Below are 24,295 nucleotides of genomic sequence, written 5' to 3' on the forward strand. Positions count from 1 at the left end.
GAAGGAGGAGGAGGAGGAGGAGGAGGAGGAGGAGGAGGAATGGAAAGCGATGGGGAGGAGAAAGAACTGACCTCATAGTTCTTTGTTAAATAGGACACAACTCATTTGTGCAATCCTTGGTAAAGAATAGTGTTAGTTCTAGTAGCTCATTATTTAAACTTAGAGTTGTATTTATGGCACAGTACAATAGAGAGAGCTTGAGATCTGGTATGTAAAACCCTACATGCTCTGTTGTCAGTGCTCAGCTTGTGAGTCTTATCTGCAAAACAGGAATCTAGAAATGACTGCTATATTGGGTTATTTTTAAGAGTTAAACGAGATTAGACAGGAAAAAAACAGTGTACAGCCACTTTAAACTGAATATAGATAATAGTTGATATTGTTAATCTTAAATGTGACCTGGGTGTTGGAGTTCTTTAGGGAAGTGGAGGTACTGAATTGCTTTTATGACAACATTTCCATTTAACGGCTCTGGATAACACTGGCTTATTAATATTCTCCATTCACATAAATTGGGTATGGGTATATTGAGTTGTTAGAAAGCAAGACTTAATTCTCAAAGTGAGTATTATCTAAAAGGTGAACTGCTACCTACAACAACAGCAAAACACATCCGAAGCACAGAGCTCACACAAGGGAGCTGAAAGAAGTTTCATGAAAGGGGCAGAAAAAGAAAAGTGAATCCACAGTTTCATGTGATAGTTGACTCAGAATTTAGGATGACCATACTAGAGATACTGATGTATCCATCTGTTTTTGGCAGGGGTACCAGGGATTGAACTCAGGAGCACTTGACCACTGAGCCACATCCCCAGCCCTATTTTGTATTTTATTTAGAGGCTGAGTCTCACTGAGTGCTTAGTGCATCGCTTTTACTGAGGCTGGCTTTGAACTTGAGATCCTCCTGCCTCTGCTTCCAAGCCACTGGGATTACAGGTGTGCACCACCCTGCCTGGCTATCCATCTATTTTTAATGAGCAAAAGGAGATAAGCTTGAGTAAGTTGCTTTACCTCCCTGAGCACTAGTGTCCAAACTGTAAATAAACAAGGGTTATTATAAGTAAATAAACTCTGAACTCTGGTCTTCAAGATCTTTTTTTTTATTCTAATATATTTGTCATAAAGTTTCTGAAATCAACTTTGCTTGGAAAGCATTACCACTGCTTGCATACGTGGGTTACCTTCGTATATACCTTTGTATGAGCTATACAGATAGGTTTGTGTCTATCTGTATCATCTATAGGTTATACCTCTAAAGGAAATAGAAGCTTTTGTCCACACAGTCACAACAGCTCTTACTTGATGGTTGAGAACAGGCCAAAATGTTATGTGATGGAAGGGAAGAAAGTGTGTCTGGGGGAGGGAGGGGAGAAATGTGATTTTTCAAGTTTTCTCTAGTGACACAATCACTTTCACCGGCCTTGGTCAAGTTGCTACTACGTCCAAGTTGGAAGAAGTAAAGTCTAAAAATTGAGCAAAACTTAGCCTACAAAGAATTCTGGGGTTTTCTTCAATGAAGAGTCGAATAAAAATATCAAGATTAAATAGCTGACTAGCCTCCGTCTAATACTGTGTAGAATAAACTATTACACCAACATAAATATAGCGTGGTAACAGGAGATTGATCAACTTTTGTAGAGAATTTCATTTTTTTATGCCAGAAATTCAAAATTATCCTGGCAGAGGAGAAGGATACACTTAATGTTTTCTGGAAGAAACATGCAAATTACCTCATTCTTAAACATTCCCTAGAGGCCATTATTATTTTTTATCCCATTCCCAAGTATTACTCACAAAGTAGAAAGGGATGACCAATTTCTTAAAATGCTTTTGACGCTCTTTGGTGTTTATAATATATATTATAACATTAGCTGAAGGCCAGGTATATTTACACCAAGTTATTTCTATTTCTCTGGCTTTACCCATTCTTCTGCATCTTTTTGTTATTGTTGTTTTAAACATGGATATCATTTTAACTCAATTTTGGAACCAACTATGACATCTTTAAAGAACCAATTGAATTCCCATTTGGTGGCCACTTGAGTCGTTTTCCTCATGTCTGCTATCTCTGTGCTGCCCTCTTTTTGGCAGTGTGTTCTGAAGCCCTGTTTGCTTAGCTCCAGTTCTGCTGCTCCACTTATTTCAGGACATTCAGCATCTTAGCCTCTTAGAAGTTAGGAGATGGTTCTATGTCTTCTCTGCAAGGACTGGGATCCTGACAATCACAGTCCTGAGTCTCAGTTTCCATAACATTGAATTATGAGCCTGTGGGGTAGGAGATGCTAGGGACAGTGAGCCTGGACACCCTCTCCCATCTGTCCTGCCCCGTGGCTCAGGGCTTCCTGTACTGGACTTTTTTCTACTGATGACTGAACATATCTGCTGAGTCTGGCCAAATCTCAATGCCAGTATCCAGCATGCACCATCTCTCTTGGACTTGTTCCATCTTTTGCCAATTTGAAATCTGAGCTACTGAATCTGCTTATTTTTATCTTTTATTTTCTGGGTAAAAGTCATGGCGTTCAAACCAGTGAAATCCTTGGAAAGACTGTTAAAAATAATTGATCAAAAAGCAAAATTGCATCTTGGTGCTGGAATGTGTAATGCCACAGAATTATTTTTATTTCAGGATGACTTACATATAACCTTGAATTTTAAGTTTAGTAGAACAGGCAATGTATTTGTTTAGAGGGAAGGGCCATTAAAGTCGACTGCTTCTCTCCCCCCCCCCCCTTCTTGTTTGAATTGGATAAAACTGTAATATATCCTTTACGTCACAGTAGCACCCTAGTGGTTATCATATTGCATTAGTTACATGAGTTTTTGGGAACATTATACAGTATATACTGCCTCTAGTAAATACACCAGTCATGCTTATGGTCACACAGTCAGCGCCAGGAAATTTAGGATGACATTCCCTGCAGGTTAGTAATTCTACCCATTATTTATATTGGTTTGATTTGAAGCTAGATGAAGCTAAGTATTTTTGAAGACTTTTCTGACAGAATTCTAGAAAAACCAGAGAATGAATATTTAAAATGAGTTAAATATATTTGGATTATTATTTTTTGAGGTCATCTAAATCTTGTCATAATGTCAAATCATTGAGAAAGTGAGAGGACTTGTTTTGAACATAAGGTATAGATCTGTTTTATCCACTAATTGAAACCTCTTGTAAAAAAAATTTATTTGGGGTGTACACTGAAGGCTCACTCCAGGGAAACAAAATGATCCCAGTTCTTTTAAAAAATGGATTAAATATTAGTAATGAGGCTGTGACAGAGGAGCTGAAACAGATGTGGAAATTGTGGAACATCATCTTGGCAGTTGAAGTGGCCTTACCAGCTGGATGTCTTCTGAAAGTGGGAATTTATCATGTTTAAGCCACAATACAGAAGTTAGTACTTGAAGATGGTTGTCATAACAGTGCAAGATTTTGATGCAAACATTAGATGATTGTAATAAACTTACCCAACGATGTCTGGACTGTCATAACGAATTAAGAACAGATTATTTTAAGATTCTAAAATAGCATTTAATTCTAAGAACAGTAGAATATTTCATGCCTTCTAACTTATTCACCTTGGGGAGGAACAGATATAAAAGGCTGATTACTAAGATTACCCTCAAGTCCTACCTTTCTGCTTTGTTCAATAATCTACGCTCACCTTCTCACTATGAGAGGGTCCCTTTACCTTATGTCCAAAAAAGGCAATACAAACACAGAGAATAAGCAAAGCCTCCCAGTTTTGTTTTGATTTCTAATCAGTTTTGGTATGTTAGATGACTAGAAGGGCTTATAGGAGCTCCTAATTTGTAAAAGGGTCACTATTTAGTTCACTAGATTTGAGTATTAGTTAAACTAAATACTGGGTTGTTTCAGTGTTGTGGACACTCCAGGGATATCAAGTTTCCTTTCCCTTCCTGTTTAAGCAGTGTGCTTCTCTACCAGTTACTAAAGTGATTTCAGGCAATGTGAATTAGTAGCTATGTGACCTCGGGCAAGCCATCTAGACCTAAAGAAGCTGGATTATTAGGGATGTCAAATAGATTTCAGTGCTCATGCATCCTTTCCTATGGTAGACTTGGGATCCTTTGGAATATTTTGGAAACTGGTCTGGCTCCATTCCATTGTGGAATCAGTAGAATTTAAACTTCATGATGGTAATAACTTTTGTCATGAAGATGCTCTGTAGCATCTGTTGAATGAATGAATGTCTGTCTACTGAATCAAGTAGAAGAGACCCTTAGAAAATCTCTTGGCTTGAGAATCTCAGATGATGAAGCTAAGCAAAAACTAAAAGTCAGTTTCCTGCTTTAGGGAGCAAATCCATTGATATCTATTTATGTGTGCATTCAAGTATTCGATGTGCTAAAATGACTCCTTACACCATAGATCTCTATTTTGCTTTCCAAGAATAACTTTTGGATGATTACAGATGTTAACTCTAATATTTTCCCTTGCTTCAAAAGATTATCTCTGACAGATTCTTGCCCTTAAGGCCATGGGGACTTAGAAGAGAAAATTTCAATTAATAAAAAAAAAATGGCATCACACGATTGTTGTGAGAAATAACTAACACAAATTTTGAAAAGACATTATTTTTTTTGAGATGAGAATCGCACTATGTTGCCCAGGCTGGTCTGAAAACCCTGGGCTCAAGTGATTCTCCTGCCTCAGTCTTGAGAGCACTGAGATTACAGGTGCATACCACTATGCAAGGCTACGAGAAATTCTTAAACATTTTATAGAAATTATTGTGTCATTAGTTTTTGGATTGTCACAATACAACTCATCGTTTGTACTATTGGATTCCATTCAATTTAATCCTAATTCAGTGAGGATGAAATGAATACCGACCTCAAACTTCGCTGTGTTGAATGTAGTTGGGCTAAAAAAATATAAAAGTGATTAGGGTAAGTCATTTGATTACTCTTTTATTAGGGTTTCTTTTCTAAATGTGTTTGTGTTGACTTTACATGTTGGCATTAAATTGTATTAACCCAATATAGAAATTATTTTTTGCTTTTCTTTTTTTTGTGAGAAAAAAGGGTTCTGTAAATACATAAATTCAGAAAATAACATGAAGTATATATTGATATATCTCATAAATAATTAAAATTTCTGAATAAAATCTGCAATACATAAGTCCTGTCATCCTACCACAAAAATATGTAACGTTACTGGAAATCAATGTATTTTCTCTGGGTAGATGTTCCAAATAATTTTTTTTAAATGAAGTCTAATAATTCAAGGAATAAAAATAAGCAACAGTGACTTATTTTGCAGAAGAACTTGCTGAGAATTCCTTTTGTTCCATGCTGAAGAGGTGTTTCTTGCTTTTCGCTTTGGTCAACATTAGTAAAGTTCATTATAGTAGATTTAATTTTTGTCAGTCATCATCCAAGTCTCCATCCAGATACATTCAAAAAGTCACTTGAAAAAATAGTGCACACTTCTATGCAGTTACAATTTTCAACCAAATTCAAACCTTTTGGCGTTGGATTAACATATTATGTTTGGGTTCACGTTCGTTTGTGCTTGGCAGAATTCAACTTCCTGTTGAAGGGGGAGCGGCTAAGAACCTCTAGTTTTAAAAAGAGCTAAAAACCTCGAGTTTTAAAAAAAGACTCACAAGGCTTTTGAATGTCAAATGGCTCTTACAGAAAAATATTTGATGAGTTAAGTATAAAAGAACAAGAAACATATGGATTAAATTTCACTGAAAATGCACATGGACTTAAAAATTAAGGGAGAATGTACTTGGCAAAATGTGGTTTTGGTTTTGCCAAATCCAAAGTTTGAGAATAGATTAAGACATTGTACAAACCCAAACCATACCTGGCTTTAACCATCTGCTAGCCTGCAGTCTACAAAAGCTTGTTGATGAGGCCTTACCTTTCTAAGAGTGCTGAAGACACCTGCATTTTCCCTGTGGCATCTTCTGGGGACTCTAAGCCAGTTAGATTGATGAGTTTGCTTATAGTTCCATACTTTAGCAGTTTGTTGTGACAGAATTTCCAAGTGTAGAATTTCACAAATGAATAAACTGACCCAAGACTTAATCATATTAATTCAATGGATGTTATATTTAAATGTGTAAATGAAATGTTTATAAAATTACAAATTATTTTTATAAATGGTATATTTTTAATATAAGATTGAAAATTTGAATACTACTATATTTAAATATCTTACTGTGTAACAGTAGAAATTTGTTATGTTAATTATGTACCTTGGCATATCATACACCTCCATTTTCTAACCTACCAGAACATCCTTTCTGTTTTTCCCTTCTGATACCTTGCATTTCCATCTCCTATTATGATTTATCTTACGTTCATACCTACTATCTCCTCTGACAATTATAACTCATTTTGTGCTGGCTGCCATGGTGCATACTTATAATCTCAGCAGCTTGGGAGGTTGAGGAGGAAGATCATGAGTTCAAAGCCAGCCTCAGCAAAAGTGAGGTGCTAAGCAACTCAGTGAGATCCTATATCTAAATAAATCACAAAATAGGGCTGGGGATGTGGCTCAGCTGTAAAATGCCCTGGGTTGAATCCCCACCACCAAAAAAACAAAAACAAAACAAAACAAACAAACAAAAAAAAACCCACCTTATTTTGTGAAGAATTTCTGTCTGATTTGTGTTTTTACTTGTGAAATATATCCAGGCTAGTATGTCTAAGCAAATAACCTCAAATGAAAGCTGTTACATGAATAGATAAATGTTTTAATAAATATTTTAATAGACAGTCTTTTAGAATGAACTATTATACCATCTTGTCTGGGACTATCTCTTCTAAACATCTTGTATTTGATAAATAGCATAATTTTACATTTGATAAAAACTACCTTTTTCCTACTCTGATCAAGAACAGGCTTATATACATTCTTAACACCTCAACTTCAGTAAAATAAATATATGTCTAAAAGCTGTATAGGAGGTCTAGAATAAATGATGTACACAGTTTAGCTTGCCCTTTTCCCTCTCTCACTCTTCAAAGATAATGCAGCAGTACATTGGTATTCTCCTTAATTAGAACTCCCCTGAAGTACATGTGCGCTCCCACAGTTGACAAAGCTCTAAATAAATGAGCACCACTTCTCTGTGCAAGCAGAGGTATGATGTGTCTACATTTTAATTATATACATATTCAAAAGCTCCAAGTCTCTCTGTAGTACTATCCACATTTCATGCTGGAGACACTTGGCCAGGACTCCATTCATGTGTCCTACAGGGTTACATATGATGTGGCTCTTCTCCCACTGGGTTACTCAGGATATGAGCTGGGTCCTGGCGGCTTCTGAAACAAGAATGAGAGAAGCTCTTGTGAAGTGAATTTAAAGAGAGAGGAAAAAACCTCTCCCTGGCACTGAAGTCATTGGAAGTTTGGCATGTCTAACTGGGAGTAGACCTTGGCTCACAGAACTGAGAGATAGCTAAACAAAGATTTGTTCAATTTGATAAACTCCCTGGCTGAGACTGTCTTGCCAACTTTCTTTCTAGAGCAACTTTTCACAGCTGAATTATAAAACCTTGAAAATCAAGGGTTCGTAATGGAAATGCTGACAGATCCAACTAACGTAAAGTTATACCAACCAAGCATCACTATCATATTTTATAACTGTTTGAGAAGTTTGTAGAAAGGAATGGCGCATTTGCTTCATGGAATCCATTTCCTTTGCTAAAAACTACCAAATGTCCCTATGGTAGGCTCTTTCACACTTTAAACTGTCTTGATACCACATTTTTATGAATAGAAATGTTAAAAAACTACTAACTTCCTTTGATGCTCAAAATCAACTGTTTTCTCATTCCATATTCTGGATCTGAATTGGATAAAAGAAAATTCAGGCCCTGCCATTGATGTCTTAGTATTCATTAGATATGTTTTTGGAAAAGTGTTTTACATTTTAAAATTTTTTCCAAAGGGATATTTATAGAGATGAACTTCTTTGTGATTATTGAGCAAATTAAAAAAAAATCATTCTATTATCAAAATGTCCATTGTGGTCCAGTAAGTGAAAGATATTTTCAGTGCAAACAACCTGCATTTTAAGGGCAGCATGATCTCTATATAGACATGTAAATACAAAGTTGCATTTTTAGCTCTTTTGAATTCATATTCCTCATCAATCCATAAATTTTATTTAGCTGGCCATGTTTCATGCATAATCAAATTGAATTTCATCAAAAATCATGGTTAAAGACCACAGGAATAATTAGGAAATAATTACTCACAGAAATAACAGGCTACAGTGTAACTTATTCCTCTGCAATAGCTGAGAGTTGACACTTGGATTTCTGAGAACAACAAGAGGGTTTAACTATAATTTAAGTGCTAGAAAAATCTGATGGGTGTAATTTACTCTAATATTCATGAATGGGAAGTGATTACTCTAGGGCAAAGGAAGGGGAAAAAAACCAGCTGGTTGGTCAAACATGTGTCTTTTGTTTTTTCATTTTGCATAAAGGTCTTTACTTGGTATGTGGGTTCCTTAGCAGAAAGGAGAAGTTACAGTTAACAAATTAATGAAAACCAAGTGATGCCTTTGAAGAATTCTTAAGTGAACCTTAACCAATGCCTTGGGCTACATGTTCAATGTGAACAAAAAAATTAAGGTGAACTGGCCACTGCTACTAAGAGTCAATTGACAGAATGCATGGGTCATTAATTTTGTGTCCTTTGTTTTGTCAGTGTGTTTTTGTGAGGCCTGGTAAAGAAAGTAAAACCACTGATGCTGAAAATTGTCTGCTCTGTAGCTCATTTCCCCTCCTAGCATGCACTGACCCAAGGGAGTGGGCTTCAGGTCGCCTGCCCCCATTTCCCTTCCAAATACTCCTGGCTCCAGCAAGTTTGAGAATAGCTCCATGGCATTGGTGTTGTGAGTAATTCTTTGCAAGTTTGTGCTTAATCATATGCAGAACCTAAGTACCATTAAAAATTAGATGTCTGCTCACAGTGTTTTCTTGAATTTTGAAAGTAAATTCTGAAACAGGATTTGCAACCTCAGTTCCCTTCAATTATTGGAAGGGAGAGTGTGAAATTTAAATTAGTTGGTTCACCTTAATTCTTTGTCCTTTCATTACCAGGAATTCCAGAGAGCCACCTTCTGGCTTTTTGTACCATGAATGAGTGATCTAACTAAAGTGCCCATAATGCTGGTATGCTGTGCGAGGGCTCTTTTTGGGCTTTAAAGTATGTTCTAAGTCATTGTACCAAAATGTTAGTATATAGCATCAATTCCATAATTCCATATCAATACAATCCAGACTCTATCACATTTTATTACCACATAACTTCATTTAAAAGCAGGTTTTTAAGAACCAAGGTTTTAAAAAGCTGGTTGCCATAATAGGCTTGACTTTCTGTTCTCAGAAATGCTGTTCTAGTCCTCAAAGTGGAAAGGGCACAGATTGGTCTGAATTAGAGTAGCTGTACCTCTGCATTGTACAGGGAGCCAAGGAAGATTTTCAAATCTTAGGCAAACAATATTTGTAGGTTTTATTGATTGAACTGTTCATAATAGTCCAGAAATCATAGAACTGTGTGTTATTTTACAGTTTTGTGTCCTTTCCTTTGCAGTGACACTAGGTAGTGCCACTAGATATTGGGTACAGGGATGATTTGGATGCAGTCAGAAATGGGTTTGTGTTATAGTAGTGTCTTTCCAATTTTTATAAGTAGTTCCTATTCCTTATTTTGATGTGGTAGCCAGTTAGGTGTTTTTCATCCATCCATCCATTCATTCATTCACTAATCCAGGAACTCTGCCAAGTACATGGTCCATGCTAGGTAAACAAAGGGACATGGATTCATTCCTAGCCTAAGAAATCTCAGATTCCTGGGCTCTCAGACCTTTAAATAAGTAAGATGCATTGTAGAATATGCTGGAAGATAGGGCATTTGGGAGAGAGGGGAAGCCTGGAGCCCCGCTTACAAATGAGTCAGTGAATGGAAAATTGAATGTACTCTGTTAGTTTACTAGTGCTCTCCTAACAAAGTACCAGACTAGATGGATTCAGCAGTGAAAAGAAGTTCAAGATCAAGGTGTTGGTAGGCTTTGTAGCTCCTAAAGCCTCTCTCCTTGGCTGGATGATCACTCCCCTCTCTTTTGTGCCCTCTCATGTTGTCATTCCCCTATGCGTGCATGCCCATGGTGTCTGTGTGTGTCCCAAATACCTCTTCTTATAAGGACACTAGTCAGATTGGGTTTTGGCCTATCCTAATGGCATCATTTTAACTAACCACTTTTAAAAATTCTTATCTCCAAATACATTCATATTCTGTGGTGTTGGGCATTAGGGCATTAAAGTGTCAATTTTGGAAGGACATAATTTAGCTTATAACTTCTGAAAAGGGAGATGAATGGAGAAATGTCAAATGGACAGGAGACAAAAGGGTATTTGCAGAATAATGTCTAGAAATGCGTCCATGAACATCTTGTGCTATGTGTAGAAAGTTAAATTAAGAATTTGTGCAATACAAAAAGAGGGGTAGATTTAACAGATTTTTATTTGATTTGATGATTACGCATTTATGCAAATAACTGAAATAGGTTTTGCTGGGCAAGGACGCAAAGAAGTAGTTAGAAAGGTCGTTGAGAACCACCAAATTGCCAAATTTCTATGTTTTCATCAGAGGGTCTGAATTCAGGCTACAGATTATAATTACCTCCTTAGAATCAGATTAATGGATTTAGAGTGATTTCCCCAGATAATACCCAATGCAATTCTAGTGATGTTATATATAGTTTAAATTTTGTTAAAAATCCAAAATGTGGGCTGGGGTTATGGCTCAAGGGTAGAGCAGTTGCCTACCATGCATGAGGCACTGGGTTTGATCCTCAGCACCACATAAAAATAAAATGAAGATATTGTGTCCATCTATAACTAAAGAATAAATATTTTTTTAAAAATCCAAAATGCACACATAATATTAAAATAGTAGCTGATATGTTACTTTTACACAGTCTTAGTATTATCATAAGCTCTTATACATATCATCTCATTTAATCTTCACAAGGGTCCACAAAGTAGGCATTATAATAATTCTCATTATAGAGATGAAGAAATTGAGCAGCTAGCTAGTGATGCAACTGGGTGGAAGTCAACAAGCTTCTGACCCCTAAATTCCAGTTTAACTGAATTTAACAAAGTAATTTGGAGAAAAGCACTTTTTGTAAAGACCCAATTTTAGTGTTCAAAGATTCAACTTAAATGTAGGTCAGAGAAGTCTTAATTTTAAAAATTTCTCAATATCAAAACTAGTGAGAGTGCTTATTGCCTACATTGCTGAAATTTTTAGAAATCATTTAAAGAAATAAACTTAAAATATTTTATATTACATTAAAGTATCTGTCAATTCCCAAATAAATAAAGTAGGTATATGGTCAGCTCTTTTTTTCCCCTACAAGGATCTCTTTAATCAGTAGAGCATTGCCAGAGAAATGGACATGGACTCCCCAATATTATTTGTACATCCTGGAGTTGGCACATTAACAATCAAAGAACCTGTTCATTTTCTATCATGCAAAGACACGATGGCTTATTCAAAGAAAACAGAAATAAGGAGCAAATGTGAGGGTTGAAGAAATACATGAGAGGTCCATATACTTTGCCTTGATTTATTAAATGAAATTGTTTGATTAACTTTTGGAGATATGATAGGATTTAACTCATGCCAAAGAGTGATAGTCTTGTGTGCTGGATTTTAGCAAATTGATCCCGACAGCTGTGGTTTGGGATGTAAGTGTGGACTGAGCTTCTTCCCTTAGACATCAGGCATCATGTATGGGATCCAGGGCTTGGGAAGGATGTACAAATGTAGTCCTCCTGTCTCAGATTGCCAGCCACTTTCCTGGTCCAATTTTGTATTTATGTAGCTTTCAATATGTTCTTTAAAAGGGTGAAATAACTTGTTCAATTGCCTTCATGATCTATCATAGAAAAAACTAATTTGTTTATCTGATAATGCTTTTAGAAAAATAGTTCTAATTAACTTTTTTTTTTTCCAATTAGGCTCAAAACCTTCCCCTAATGATACACATTACTTTTGGAACATATCATATTTTAATAGCATGCTTGCTTATTATGTATAAATCAGAATCAGGGTCAATATCTGAGAATGTTCCATTTACTCCAAAGAGAAATGTTCTCTTTTATTTGGAAAAAAAAGTCTTGGCAGACAAGCGGGGAACTACCAGATGGAGGAGGCTGTGCCACATGGATTATAAGTTTTTCCCTCTCTTCTTATTGATGTCTTAAGTTGAACATGTTCCATCTGTCCACTCTCAATAATGAATAGCGACTTTTTTATTGTAAAGGTAACAAATTCCATATAGGGTAAATGAATTCAAGCATATAATGAAATGTGCAAGACTCAACACTCTGTACTGTGTAGATGTTGAGGATTATGTGGGCAAGTGTGGAAATCCAATACAATTTCTGGAGCAGCGCATATTTTTACATGGGGAGGGCATTAGAAAAATTCTCTCCCAGGGCCTCAATTTTATTCTCTAAGGATTAAAACTATGGATAATGGTTTGTATGAATTGTTTGAATCTGATTAATTTTTAAAAATTTATTAGTTCTAGGAAAACAATCATTTAAAACTCATTTTCTAATGCCTAGAGTAAAATATTCCTTATGATGTTAGTAAATAATTAAAGAACACTAAGTCACCTTGGTTAAATGCTGACTACTATCTAAATCCAGCTTGACAAATATGTAGATACTGTTTTAAATCTTCTTCATTCATAACTTTGGCCTTTTTGAAGCTCAGTCCTCTGGTTTGAAATTTTCTTCCTATCTTGTGGTAAGGACAGTGGCATTTCTACATTTAACACTAGTATGGCTATTCTGTGCTTTTCATTAATCACATCAATATTTTATTATTGATGCTATTATTATTAATGCCAAAATTTTGTGATGATAAGTATTATTTGAGTTTTGAATATTTTAAATAATTTTGGTGGGACTAAGTCTTTATTCTGTCTCTTGTTAAATAGGTACCCAAAACACTTCCAATGGAAAACCAATAAAGGAGTCCTATGATTCTTTTATTGTTTAAGCAGGATTAAAATTCAAGCAGCTGTTTGGCCTGGTTGCTAGATATATTTTAAAGCCTTGTTTTTTCTATTTTTTATTTTTGTGAGGGGATAGGGTTGTTATATGTATCAACTGTTTGTGGCAATGAGCTTTGTTTGAAATGCTAACTCCTTAAATAGATTAAGATGCTTAGTTTTTTTTTTATTCTACTTTGTTATATATGACAGCAGAATGCATTACAATTCATATTACACATATATTAGTTTTAAGTTTTGATGTGACAGTCTTATTTTTCTGTGACTGGATTTGGTTTTTTGGTTCTTCTTCCATCTGGAGTTGGAAGTTACTCTTTATTTGCTTACAGATAATTGAAGCCAACCAAACTTGTTAAAGTCAAAACCAACAACACCATGCTTTATTACACGCCTCTGAGTTTAGTCACAGACTCTAGTAGGTTCTGCAAATGGCACAATTTATGCAGTGGCATGTCAGAAACTCAATGCTGTAATTTTCCTCTTCCTAATGGAGAATTAAGAATCTAAAAGGGCCTGAGCTGTTCACATGGACCGAATCCCCACGGCTTGGGTGCAGAGGTCTTGCAAAAATTTAGTAAGTGAGAAGGAGAACAAAGATTCTTAGTTGGAGGGGAAAAAAATTAGATCGCCTGTGGCTGAGAAGCTGAGGGGGACAGGTAGGCACAGTGGGGTGCAGGATAATGAGGCACATGGCAAATCTGATGCACAGATGTTAAGCCAACTGTAGCTCCGGCTCCCAAAGTTGTGCATGCCACAGCACCATGCCTCAGGGCTATGTCTACACCAGAACATTTGGAGCAGTAAACGACGGCAACATTAGGTTCAAATTAATCTATTACTCCAGAGCTGTGAAATGTTGGTTGCTTGTTTCAGAATTACATTGCCTGTGGGTGAAATGTTTTAGGTAGATTTTAATGCATGCTCATGACTTGCTGAGGAGATTAAGAGGAGAAAGGGAAATTAGAACAGTTAGGAGAGTTGTGGAGGGGCACATTTCTGGTTAAAGTATATGAAAAAGTATTACATATTTCACGGGCAGGTCTGGTCTCCTGTTGGCCACCTGCTGGGCTTGAAATATCCCACATCATAATGAAGGCAGGTTTGCAGAAGCCTTGTAAATACTTGAGCCCTGCAATTGAAGAAGGCAGACAAAGGCGGCTCTGGGGTCTCCTGGAGACTTTTGAGGGTTAGGTCTGTCAGGCGGGTGCTCCAAATGAATTTGGTAATTTATTATTCTGCACTTGTTAAGTGGAACATGTAAAATTTTGCATTTAGGTTTTTACCCTCATGAGTTTAAGGAAACTCCTGAGTAACAGGTAGCCTTGTGACATTTCAGAGTGTATTTCAAAGTCATCTTGACCTCCTCCCTCTGTCTATGTCATTTCCCTGATATCGACAGGTCTATTTTCACAAACCTGTGTGGTTTTTCAACCCTCTATTTTCCCAAACTGGAAAAACTAAACCTTGAATTAACCTGTATTTTTGTTTTGCTTTGTTTTGTCAATTGAATAGTTTATTCAGTCAGGTGAGGGGAAGAAACCTGTTTGGAAGTATCTATAAAGAAAAAAGTTTTTTTTTTTTTTTTTTTTTTTTACAATATTGTAAGTTTTTCTTATAAAAACACTTAATTGAAATGCCTAAGAGCTGCCCAGTACAAAAGTCAATAAAAACCCTAGAATAGAGTTTATAGGGGTTGTCTATGTACATAATTAAATCCTTCAGGCACTTTAAAACTCTGCAAAATAAATGGTTATGCAAGAATAGCCTGCTGAGAGAAGAAATGCTTGTATCAGCTTTAACCAGCAGCCCTGTGTTCCATGTTTCTGGGTTGGAATGAGAAAGCTATTAGGACACTGGAAGACTGCAAGCCACATACAAATCATCTTTGTTACTGACACTTGGGGGAGTACTTTATAGTGGCTGTCAAGTCCAATACAAAACATGGTTTGTGCCTGAAAAAGTCAAGTGCCATTATTTAAGAAGAAGATGCTAGCGATCCAAATAACTGAACAACATCCAGGATCTTCATTGAGTTTAGCTGCTACAGAAGCAGATTTATTATTGGGTCTGACTTAAGTAAATTAACATGTAGGTTTTGCATTCTAGATTTGATGGAATAACAAAGGTTAATTACTTGCAATGATCTATGTGGAACAGGAGTAAAAAGGGGGAAGGACTGTATTTAGATTTCATTTCACCATTCTTTAGGGAATACTATTTGAAGAGATGGGATTATTATGGGGTGGGGTGGGGGCAAAGGAAAGAGTGCTAAGGAAAAGGGGGTGGGAGGGAAGAAAGAAAGAAAGAAAGCAGTCTAATGAATGTAACCAATAGAAAAAAATTGTAGGTTTGTTTCTCTCCCTGGCCCTCAAAGTTATGATAAATGATAGCACGAGGAAAAGATAACCTACCATGAGAGTAGGATCACCAAGGCCAAATACTAAAACTCCCAGCTGACTGGCCCATACACTGCAGCCTCTGTTCGTGTTTATTTTTTCTGCTCACTCTTGGTTTCGTCAATCAGTATGATAGACGATAAGTCCTGACTAGAGCAGCCCGCGTCCTGCTCTCTCACGGTGGGTAGCATGTTGTGGTTGGCGCCGTGCAGTCGGAGGATCGCCCGCATCAGGAGCACCAAGGGGATGAGGCTCGGAGCAGTCTTCCAGCAGCCGGCTCCTTGGAGAATTGCAAGCAGGAGCGTTATCAGCCGAGAGTGGAGTTGCCAAGAAACTGACCACACATTAGTAGCTTTGTTTGGGTACAGTCTAAGGGGGCTGTAGCTCACAGACTTGAGACACTCTCTGTTAAATCATCCCTGGTTTTAAGTGTTAAAAGAAAAGCTTGTTCAAAAAGAAACCATGGCTGATGGCTGCAGGCAGGCAGCCCTGTGACAAGACTCCTCCTCGGGAGTCAGGAATTTGTGGAGTTAACTGGGCTGAGGTGTAATTGGACATCAATTAAAAAAAGAAAAGAAAGAAAGAAAGAAGAAGACTCCTCTCTTGGTCTCCCATTTGTTTCTAAATAAACTATCTCTCCCAACGTGCAAAACAGCATTAAAAATGCCTCGAGAAGAAATCTGTAAACACAATGGGAGCTTTAGTTAGCTGGTGACATATGAAACACTGCTCAGTTAGCCAACAGCTCATCAGATAAATGGAATTTCCTGCACGCTATTCACAGATCACTAATGTTTATCTGCTCTCTCAGCACTAATACTTTTTACATTTCATTCTAGGAGAAGATTTTTTTTTGCTTTATTTCGTGCATTGGAAAGTTTTTGAAAATTTTTAGGATCACTTTTTAAATTTTTTTTTTTTTGAACTCGTTTTGTAGAAGCTGAGAGATAAAAAAAAAAAAAAATCAAGAATGTCCTGACTTGATTCACTGAAGGAGCCAAAGTGAAATTCTTTTGATATCTTGTGATGCAACATTGGTCAAACATTTCCTGTTCAACATTTTTTTTCCCTGGGTATTAGTGGTTCCATTTTTTAAAGAACAAATGCTTCAGAGATCTGGAGTTCTCTATTTTTGTAAGAAATTTCAAATAAGTGATCTATACATCTTCTCCCAAAGCAATGCTTGATAGTAAGAGTAAACTGACAGTTCTCTTTGTATAGATAATTTCCCATTTTAGAAGTTTCATTAGTGTGTTAAGGAATGTTTCCTCTTCCTTTAAAAGATACATTCTGCAAACAAAATGAGCACTTTCTGATTTTAATTCTTTATACCTGGTCTTGTTACCTATAACTGCTGATGTATGTTAAGGTGAAACTTAACACGGGAATATTAGTTTTATTTCAGTTAATTATGTTACTAAGAGCCCATGAACCCTAAGATTTAGGGTTGGTCTGTTTCTAGTTATGCTGCCAAGGTTTTTCCTTGATGGAGGGGGTCTGTTTCATTCTATTTGGCCTCTCCACCTTTGTAACCCCTGGTTTCCTCTTTTCCTGAATCACAAGTTTACGTTCTCCCCTTCTGTGAGAAGATTGAATGCTTATTCAACTCCAAAATGACTATGGTCACAAAATATCAACAGTGATTTTTAATAGATCTTTGCCTATCAAAATATTGTTACTGAATAATAGGGTAAAGGTAGTCGTGGTTGCTGATAGGAAGGAATCTGACTATTAATAAAAAGCAGACAAGGGTCTTGAAACAGTACTTCCACTGTTGCAATTTAGACACTTTATATTACTTTATTTAGTGCAACACCTGCAGCTACTCACATTGCTGGTGGCTGAAATAATCCAGGTCCACAGGGGAGAGTATTACAATTTCATTGTGCTATTTGTGCTTACTGTTTAAGCCTTTCTCACAGGAGAAAGCATTAGCTAAGTGTACAGTAGATAATAAAAAGGGGGATTTGGACTCATCTGTTCCACTTAAATCTGTCTAATAAAATCTCCCTTTGCAATTAGTATTTGACTCCTCTTCTACTCCTGTCTGGCATCTGGAAGGGGATAGTGGTACAAACTGGCATTTGTTGAAGTTCTTTTTTTTTTTTTTAATTGTCCTCACATTTCATGGTTTTGTGGATCGTGCCCTCTTCTGAGCCTTGGAAACAGTATACACTTCCTAAGCTCCACTTCTGCAGATGTTATAATGGATTTCGGATGGAAGATGTTTGCCATCTCAACAGGAGAAAGAGGGTGTCTCGTTTTGGGGCAATAATAACAAGCCATTCTTCATCTTTAATTGACAACTTAATTTAGATTTCAGATAGGTTTCTTTTAGTGATGCCTTATTTTAATTTAAGCCCAAATGCTGATAATCACGCATCCAAAGACATACTCTATACAAAGTTTGAGTTAAGCAAATTTCCAATTCAGGCATAAAGATGTGGGGTAAGACTGAAACAGAGCTGGAGGTCATTTCTTCCTCATCTAAGCAGGAATAGCTCAGAGTTCAGGGGATTCATACCCTTTTGACTTTAATTGGTCTGGGCCCACTGAGGCAAAGCAATGTTGCTGTATTTGTTTGGAGGTCAAGGAAGCAATCACAGAGGCCTTCAGAATATTTTCAAACCTTTAGGGGAGATAAACAGTATTTAGACATTTTAGAATCATAAAACCAGTTTCTAGATAGTTGTCTAATTTCCTAAACTATGCTTGCTGAAGTTTATTTGGTTTTTGAAACATTAAGCTTAACCAGTTGTGTTCTTTCTACTTTATGAAAATGTAGACAGGAAATTATCAGCAAATTGCTCGTTTAGAATTAAAGACAGGAAATGAACTTCAGCAGTTGAATTCTTGTAGTAAAATCTTCTACCTAAAGCATAAGCAAAGCCAGAAAACCTTGCTTTTATTTTTAAGTCTGGGCTTTGTTATATCAACACAATAGATTTAAGTACTCTGTCCTAGTTCTCCTCAAAATTTCCATATTGCTTTTTACAGTTTCTGTTACTAATTTCCTTGAAATTTTTAGAATGTAACTGGTGCTTCCATTCTTATTTGGAACAAAATGCAACTTCTTGGATTACATTAATAGATTAATGTGAGATATGATTCAGAAATAGTAACTTTGCTCATTTATTCATGAGGACACCCAAAGCCCTGGACATCTTATTAGTTCTTATTAAAGTCTTGAATACTATATATTTTAATACATATTCCTAAATAGTTAATAGGTTCCCCTCAATGTGAACTTTTCAAGCTATTCCTTCTTGAAAGTTATTACTTAGCTTTTATTCTTTGTATGCTATATTGTTAGCATGTCCAATATATCAGTGATATCTACAAAATAATTCCTGTACTTAATTTTCTTTTATATTTTTGTGTTGCCATTTTTATTTCCCCATATATTTCAAATACTCTAATATTCTTTAAAGTTCCCCTTATTGGTATTACATTATTTAAATAAACCACAGACATAATTCTGCTCCAACAAAATGATTTGTACCATGTCTGACTATTTTGATTACCTTTAAGGAAAAATGAACTGCTTTGGATTAAACAAGAAAAGAACCTCAACTTTAGCCAAACTTTGAACCATTTACTCAACTTAGAATGAGGAAGTTAGAAAATGCTGGTTTTGTGATTAGTTTAAATTTTGCTTTTATAGCAATCCATGTGTAACACCACTTTCAGTATTTTGGAACCCATAAAGGCAAAAATCACATTTAAAAAACTATATAATACTAATCTATTATTATAGATCTTTATTCTATAGCTATTATGGTAAAGATATAATATATTCAAGTAAGATTTAAATTAGTATGAGACATTCTTGGTATTTGTTGGTATTAAAATATTATAGAATCAATAATATTAAGTTTTAGTATATGTAATTTTATAAACTTTTGTTGAATGACTGAATCGTGGATGGAAATATTCTTAGATGTTGTCCTACCACCATTTTGAAATGAAAACTTACCTTTTATTTTTACTTGTATTCTTTCATAATCAAACTGAAATTTCCTTTGCTGAAGGAAATTTTGTAGAAGATCTTATTTAAGAAAAAGCTGATTTTCTACTCTGATAATTTTTTCTGGGTCAGCTTTATGACTTATGCAAACTTTTATAACAGATCCAGGGTACATTTTAGGTAACTGTTGGAATAGTTTTCCTCCAAATTGTTTTATTTAGTCATTATTTTGTTCAGTGTTATATTTAAGGATTTGTTTGTTTGTTGTATGGTTCCTATTTGATTTTTTCTTACTCTAATTTGAAGTATATAGTAATCTTAGCTTGGATATGACCAAGTGTAAAATCATTGTGGTCATTTTAGGTAGCAGAAGATTCTAATGCTCCCTCATGTTTCACTAACTTTGTTCCTATCTCTGTGGATATAAACTAGCTTCCTAACACATAAATCTAGACATTTAATGACTATATTCTAATTAGCAAGAGATTTTACTTAAATCTCAAGTTCATGCTCAAGCTGACATTTGAAGATAATTACTGACATTTATTAACAAGAAATTTTTGAGGAAATCTTCATTCTTGCTGGAGAAAAAGATCTTAATGGTAAAGAGTAACACAGATGAAGTTAAGTGCCAATATAGAAAACTTTGGGATGAATTTTAAGAGACATAAATCTTTAAAAATATGGTGAGCTATAATTAGAACTTTAAAGTTAGCTGATTATAGTTACTCTAGATTTTTGCTTGGGTGGTCAATGTGTGCACCGATGCTTGGAGAGAGCACTTTTAATTTATAATGGACATTGTTTTGTTCACTAAAATAGCATGTTTATTTAACAACCAATAGGTGCCAAATGGGTGTACTTTTTGATGATAGGGACTCAAGAGACAGATTCCTGCCCTCGGGAAGCTTACATTCTAGTGAGGAGAGACAGATGGTGTGTCAATAGAGAAAGATTACTTCATAAGGCAAGTGCTAGGAAGTTAATGCAACAGTGTTAGGGAGAGTGAGGAATCAAGAGTGATCTGGGGCTGGGGCATAACCCAATGGTAGAGTTCTTCCCTAGCATGCCTCAAGGTTCTGGATTCAATCCCCAACACAGAGGGGAAAATGATTGATAAAGTGATCACTTAAAATACCTACTTTTATAGTTCACACTACAGTGAGTCTCACAATCTTTATGTAGTTCAAATCCATTAGTACCTATTTAGGCAAAAGCTTTGAATCTTAGCTTGATGATAAAGTGAAAAATTCAGTATTAGTTATTTTAAAGATGTTCTGTTTTTAACTTCTTACATTTTTAATGTGATCAGTCTGGAGAAATGTTCTCATGGGGCTAATCCTGACTCTTAATGATAATTTGATGTATCATAATCAATTCTACAAAAAATTATTTTCCCCTATTAACATATCATCCTCATGTATATTATGTTACTTACTGAAGTCTTGAAGCATTTGGTTCTATGTTTCATCTACTCAAACCTAATTCAGGAAGAGCTTCATCCAGATGTTTTGTTTATTTGTTCCTCAATTACATGTATGAGATTTCAGAATTTATGAGATCACAGGTCAAGTGAAAGGTCACAGTTGAGAGGTCAAGTAAGAAGCTAAAACTTGCAAAACCAAAGAAATGACAGGACAGTTCCAAATGAAAGGTCAAAAGTCAAGTGACAGACTCCACGTAGATGAAAGAAAATGCTGTGTTTGTTGAATGTCTGAGCATACTAACGTATCTGGATAGTCATACACACAAAGCCAAAGGTTCTTAACCTTGGGATTCATGATTAATAATAACATGCCACTTGTTATTATTATATAAACATGTTATTTATTACAGAGAAAGTGTCTATCACATAAAGTAAAACGATTTTTTTATTCATTGGTTATCATCAGTTAGGCTCTTTGAGATAAACACAGAATACCCGAACCTGGGAAATTTGGAATGCTCTTTTCTTTTTGTCAGATGCAGGACCCTTATACATGGGAGAGCCTGTGAGATACTAAAAAACTTGAAAATTAGTATGAGGATGAATATCTTCTCATAGAGACTATACATTGATGCCCCCATTTGGTTTTATTCTTCAATTATTCATTTATTTATTCATTTACTCACTTATTTTAATAAATAGAAGTTGAAATCCAAGGCATTTTTGGTTACTTCTGTTGCAACACTCAAAGAGAAAGTTTACTAGCAAGAAAAAGTTTCTAGAAATATCATGACTTAGGCATCATTCCCAAATTTCATGGGCTAGTTCAAATTTTCTTGATAGTACTTTTTATTTTCTTCTTTTATTCAAGATTGGATATGGGTTCAAAGGCCTCAAATATGCTAGGCAAGCACTCTACCTGAGTTAACACTCAACTTTATTGCTAGCATTTCTTTTTCAAGCAAAATGGATTAATTATAGGACCTATGAGCAGAACCACTATTACTTGTCATTTGGGGGACCTAGAAGAAGGAAGACATTAGTGGTCTCTTTTTATGAATATGGCATATATTATTATTATAATTTGTTCTTTATGGAAAGAAAATTAATTTTCCTCTGTCTTAACAGGAACATGACAGTCTATAATTCTAATTTAGATATGTAATCATTTATCCATAGAATCTATCACATTATTTTAGAGGGTTGTTAAATACTATTTTAAATTCCTGAGAATCTATCATATTATTTTAGAGGATTGTTAAATACTATTTTAAATTATTTTTCCAGGCATGGTGGCACACACCTATAATCCCAGCAATTCGGGAGGCTGAGATAGGAGCATTGCAAAGCCAGCCTCAGCAACTTAGCAAGGCCCTAAGCAACTTAATGAGAGACCCTATTTCAAAATAAAAATAAATAAATAAAAATGGGCTGTTTAAGGGCCACTAGGTTTAATCCCTAGTACCAAAAAAAACCAACCTTTTATATATATTTTTTTGTTCCTCAAAATTTTTACTCATTTTATAATTATTTATTTCATTAATCTTTTTATTTTTTGAGGACTAGTAAACACTATTAATATACTTGGGAGGTGTGTGTGTGTGTGTGTGTGTGTGAGTGACTAGCAATAATGATTCTTTGGGGTATAGGGGTCTTTGTCAATGAGTTGTTTTATGGACCGTACAGAATGACCACTCTTTAAAAGCTAAACATTTAAGAGATGTCTCTTTCCATATTCTAGAAATAAACAACAATATTATAGGACAAACTCAAAAAATACATCAGTATGTTAGGGATCTCCAGCTGCAAAAAAAGGAGTTCACCAAAAGAGAATCTCCTTTTATATGTGGAACTTTCTGCTTTCTACAGAGAGAGGTCATTAGGTGAGCTCTCTTGTTTACAGGTAAAAGTCTCATTGATCATAATAGAAGTTAGTGGAAAGCCCATAAGAGTTTAGACTACCAAGCTTAAAAATGGGCTTAAATCATAGAATAAGTACTATTATTGTCTAAAAGAAGTGTTTATTTTTTCTAAGTTTTGCCTTTCATATCTCTCTCATAAATTTTTTTTTAATATATACTTTGAAAAGTTAAGGGCAAGCCCCGAAGGGTGAAATATTGCAAACCAATTAAAAACAACTGAAGTGAGATTCTAAAATACAGGAGTTTTCCAACTCATGAACAATATTTAGAGAGCTGGTTAATTTTAATTCCTCTGGGAACCGTAAGTCTGGGCATTAATAGGCTTAGAGTGATAAAAACGGCCATATACTATGCACATATAGATGGTATTGTCAAAAAAGAAGCAATTAGTGGCAAAGAAAGCATAAGTATGTACACATATGGTGAGCAGGTTGACATGTAAAATATGGCCAGGAATAAGAGCCAATGACAAAGAAGAAGTGGAAGTTGGGCTACTGTTTTAACTTAGTTACACAATAGCAAATAAATGAATTGCACACAAACTCATCAACCTAATGATCTGAAATAGTTCAAGGATTTGTAATAAGTTTGCTAGATGTTTTAAGCAAAGAAGAAATCTACAATACACAGCTTTTCTTAATTTCCTTCTCTTTTTCTTTTGTTTTGCTTTTTGTGTTCCTCCTTTTCTCATTTGTTTTTTTTCTTTTTCTTCTTCTTTTCCTTTTATGTCTCCCTTATCTCCAGTTTTCCTTCTTCCTCTTCCCATCATTTCCTTGATGACATAATTGACTAAACGGATAGTTCAATTCAATTTGCATGATTTAAAGGTACTGGAGAATCTTGATGGGATCTAAAATTCTGATTTTTTTCCCAATCAAGGAAGGAAGCAGAGAAGGGACCAAATGACTCTTGACATTTTTCTCCATGGTCATCACTTGGATGGCACAGAGCACTTCTTCAGGAGATAGAAAAAAAAAAAAAAAAACATCTTCCCTGGCCCCTCTCTATTCTGTCCACATTAAGGCCTATTTGCCCATCTCTAAAATCTATCTAATTTTCTTCTCTGAAAAAAAAAATTATACCCTAAACACATTTCTATAGGAAGCCGACCTCAGGGACACACTTACATTTCAGTTTTTAAAAGTTATATAACTGTCACTATAAAATGTAACAGGCAGGTTGTAACCTTATCTACCACATTATAGATTTTGTGTCACTTTCAGGAGAAATAAGTGGATGTGAAAAGGAAATACACTTTAAAATCTGATAACCAGCAACACATATTTTACTCCTCCAAAGTCAGGAAATTAGGAGACAAGCACAGGTTCATTTCCAGCATGAAAATCATACTAGTGTGACTAATTTAGGTACAGACAACTCTTTAAAATGGAAGGCACTGTAGTATGGAATAAATAGGAATAATTTTTAGTAGTATTCTCCATCTTACTCCTGCTTATTTTGGCTATGATGCTTTGGGGGGGGGGGGAGGTC

At 35.4% G+C, this 24,295-nt stretch overlaps 1 protein-coding gene and 1 long non-coding RNA gene across 15 annotated transcripts in view; one reads left to right on the forward strand and one right to left on the reverse strand.

The window, feature by feature from the left end:
• Mecom (MDS1 and EVI1 complex locus) overlaps positions 1–24,295 on the forward strand; it is a 544,822-nt gene that overhangs the window by 380,653 nt on the left and 139,874 nt on the right. The gene's annotated exons all lie outside the window — the stretch shown is intronic.
• LOC125620066 lies at positions 6,717–17,126 on the reverse strand. Its single transcript, XR_007351654.1, has 2 exons — positions 15,505–17,126; positions 6,717–7,311 (listed from the first exon to the last, which is right to left on the reverse strand). It is a non-coding gene; the product is annotated as an uncharacterized LOC125620066 (long non-coding RNA).

This window comes from Marmota marmota, unplaced genomic scaffold (genome assembly GCF_001458135.2).
Source record: "Marmota marmota marmota unplaced genomic scaffold, marMar, whole genome shotgun sequence".
Taxonomy (NCBI): domain Eukaryota; kingdom Metazoa; phylum Chordata; class Mammalia; order Rodentia; family Sciuridae; genus Marmota; species Marmota marmota.